This window comes from Piliocolobus tephrosceles, chromosome 7 (assembly GCF_002776525.5).
Source record: "Piliocolobus tephrosceles isolate RC106 chromosome 7, ASM277652v3, whole genome shotgun sequence".
Taxonomy (NCBI): Eukaryota; Metazoa; Chordata; class Mammalia; order Primates; family Cercopithecidae; genus Piliocolobus; species Piliocolobus tephrosceles.
This window is the reverse complement of record NC_045440.1, coordinates 25,951,242-25,954,942: the sequence shown is the minus strand read 5'-3', so window position 1 is coordinate 25,954,942 and position 3,701 is coordinate 25,951,242. Positions and strand designations below refer to the sequence as shown.

Genomic DNA, 3,701 nt, shown 5'->3' with positions numbered 1-3,701 from the left:
CTCTGGCTCAGAGAATGCTGATGTTGGCTCCCCTGGCTCCGTGGGCATTAAATTCCTAGGACGCTCAGGGGTGGTTTTTATCTCCAGCTGGCCCCACTTGGGTCTGCCAAGGTCTTACAGCTGCTTTCCATCAGCCCAGTGCCTGTCATAAGAGACCCCAGCCCTGGAGGGAGTCAGGTGGGGTCATCCCCTTTCTCTACCAGGCTCCTTCGACCTGCCCCTCTTTCTCCTCTCCCTTCCTCAATACCCCATTGGAACATGCATTTTCTCTACCTCTGAAATCCAGAGAGACACAGGCTGTGAGGGTTTTGATGGGAGATGCAGGGTGGAAAGTGTGAGGGAGGCAGCATTTTGGTGCCCTTGCTGATCGCTCCCTTAATGAGCTGCGGTGTGAGTTCCGTTTTGGCCAAACTCACAGGATGCTGCCCTCCTGGGGAGAAGTTGGGGCTGAAAGTTGAGTTTATTTTGCAGCTTCTGAAGCAAACATCCACTCAGAAAACATGATGTCACCAAGGATGGTTGGATTACCCTGCAGGGCACTGGCAGCAAAGACGCCCTCCCATCTCCAGCTCAGCCTCCCTCCAGAGAGGACTCGTAGAACACTCATTTCCAAACAGGAGCCACGACACTTCCGAAACAAGGTGCCCAGTGTCTTCCGGGTGTGGGTTTGTGTGTGTGTGTGTGTGTGTGATGGAATCCTAGAAACTAGACATATGAAACAACCCCCACTGCAGACGCTCTGTGAATGCTATTAGTAACCATCTAACTATCTTCACAGCTGGAACCACAGCTAGTTCAGGAAGCTTCCCTCTAGTCCAGCCCAACCCAGGGTCTTTCACATGGACCTGAAGGAAGGTGAAAGGTATGCTAATTTGATGACTGATACTTTGATACTTATTTTGTCTTTGCGAGGCAGCACTGAAATCCAGGAATCCATGAAAATATTCACTTTTTTAAAAAATTAAATTTATTCTTTAAAATTATTATTATACCATTTTGAGGTGGGGTATCGCTCTGTCACCCAGGCTGGAGTGCAGTGGCATAATCATAGCTCATTGCAGCCTCAACCTCCTGGGCTCAAGCAATCCTTCCTCCTAAGCCTCCTGAGTAGCTGAGACTACAGATGCATGCCACTAAGCCTGGTTAATTTTTTCATTTTTTGTAGAGACAAGGTCTTGCTGTGTTGCCCACACTGGTCTCAAACTCCTGGGCTCAAGTGATCCTCCTGCCTCTGCCTCCCAAAGCACCGGGATTACAGATGAGAACTACTGCACCTGGCTAAGAATAGTCACTCTTCTTGTTAATATTCTTTCTCCTTTTCCTCTTTCACTCCTTTCCTTTAGCTTTGATTTCTTCTTCACTTTGGATGTTCCTCTTTCCCCTTTCTTCCTTCCTTCTGCTTCCTCTTCCTTGCCCTCTCTCCCCTTAAGCTAATTACTTTTAACCTTTATTTATCCATTATTAAATGCCAGCCCGTCATCCTGCTTAACACCTTATGTGTAGTGTATCATTTCATCAAAACTCTTATTTTCCTTTATAATATGTTTTTTCCCACAGGTATTTTTTTCGCACTGTAAAAAAAAAAAAAAAAAAAAAAAAAGGTAGAAAGTACAGGTAAGCAAAAAACAAAAAACCACACACAAAAGCACAAACTTTAAGTTACCCACACACAATCACATTGTTACCATTTTGCTGTAGGTTCTGTCAGATTTCTGTCCAAGAATGAACCCTCAAGAACCTACTAGGAAATTCTTTCCAGGTCAGGAGTCCTGGGTTTGTAGTTCAAGCCCCATCCTGAATGTGCTGTGTGACCTTGAACAGATCACCCCCAACCCTGGTCTCAGCTTCCCCAGACTGCACCTGCATCCTGGGAACAGGCCTGGCTGTGCATTCAATAACCACACCCATTGCAGGTTGGGAGATCAGGTTTTTCTCTCAAGGTAGCCCCAGCCTGTTGCCTTTTGCCACCATTTTGCAAATCAGACCTCGATTCTGGGCCCACCCAGCCATCCCCTCCTGTCCCCTCCAGCCTCACCCTGACTTCTCAGCTTTCACTTTTTCCTGCTGATGGATTGGAAATCGCTACACTCCTGTTTTTTCTCCACCTGCACTAACAAACCCCAAGTGCTGCCCCCAGCACGATTCCCTGGTTCCCGGGTCCTCTGCCAGGTGCAGGTGCTGTGGTTTCATGTTCAAAGGATTCTGGGCACGGCGCTTTCTCCCTTGATGTGCCCAGCGAGGCTGTGGGGATGGGAGGCTCCTCTCATGTGTGGCTCAGGCTGTTTTTCTCCCCAGAGCCTTGTGGCCAAGTTTCCGTGGCCCTGTGCTCAGGACCCTGGGCCAGGGCTGCGGTGTGGGCAGCCTTGAGGCTCTGGGTTCCATGCCGGTTCTCGACAGGAAGGCCTTTCATGTGGGTGCCAGCTGGCCTCTGGGCCCGGCTTCGGGCCTGGCAGGGCCTGAGGAGGGAGAGCTGCGAGTGTGAAAAACACTCTCTGTTTGGGAGTTGGTTGGTGGGAAGGAAAGACAAGAGGGAGGGGGACAGGCAGGTCAAAGAGCTTACCCAGGCTTAGAGGAGTGAGGCTACGGTGCCCCCGCAGAAGTGAGGCAATTCGGCCTTTCCTCCCCAAAAAGAGGTCTTGGCAGAGACACAAGGAACCAAAGTCTGTTGGGTGGGGATGGAAACACTTTCCCAAGCCTGCCTTCACTCCCTCCCTCCCCCGGGCTCACTGAGCCTAATCAGGTCAAGCACGCAGCTCCCTGCCAGACACTGTGGCATTGTTTAAAGCTGCTGCCTCCCAAGTACCCTCTCCCCACTGAACTGAGTTCTGACAAAGGAGGCCCTGAGGGACAGGCCTGAAAGGACAGAGACCCAAGGTCCAGGGATGCAGGGTCACTCCCCTGTGGCTCACTCTCCTTCCCACTGGTTATTATTTTTCTACCCTACACCCCAGGGAGAAAAGGAGCCAGGTCCTGGCAAAACTGAAGGCTGTTTGTGTTGACATAAAGGCACTTTCTGAGCAAACAGCCCTGAAAGGTCAGCAGTAATCCCAGGCAGCGCCAGGACTGGGCAGCGCGTTTGGGAGGTGTGGAGAGAAAGGAAACTGTGGGCCACATGGGGTCGGATGACTTCACCAGAAGAAGAGCTGGCCAGGCAGCAGGGAGGGGGCTTCCTGGAGATGGAGCCCTGGAAGACCTTGGCTACTCCATAAAACTTAAATAGGACTCAAAGTCAGTTGTTTATCTGCCTTCCAGAACACCCACTGGCATGGGAGAGAGGCTGGCGCCCTAGGTAGGACGCAAGTGAGCCTGGTGTCTGGGGCAGGATCTGCCACTCCACTTGGCTTTCTCACTCTAGGCCTCAGTTTGCATGGGGAAACCAAAGGAGAATTTCAGATGTCCTACTCACACATATTCTAGGCTTTCAGGAAACATTTACTGAGCATACATCACCCACCTGATAGGGGGCTAAGCCTGGGAATGGTTTCAGAGATGAGTAGCACAAGGTCTCAGATAAGGTGACCCATCATCCCCATTTGCCTGGGCCTCCCAGCTTTAGCACTGAACATCATTTAGCTGAGGAAACCCAGGAAATCCCTTGGTTCGGGGCATACTTGGTTGGCTGGTCACCTTAGCATCAGTCATCAAGCAGCTCATGATCTGCAAGCAATGGTAGACGTATGAGCGGTGTAATAGAGGGTGCA

At 50.7% G+C, this 3,701-nt stretch overlaps 1 long non-coding RNA gene across 1 annotated transcript; it reads left to right on the top strand.

Moving 5' to 3' along the window:
* Positions 1-477: 477 nt before the first annotated feature.
* LOC111545761 lies at positions 478-1,466 on the top strand. Its single transcript, XR_002732537.1, has 3 exons — positions 478-641; positions 779-862; positions 1,166-1,466. It is a non-coding gene; the product is annotated as an uncharacterized LOC111545761 (long non-coding RNA).
* The last annotated feature ends 2,235 nt before the right edge of the window (positions 1,467-3,701 follow it).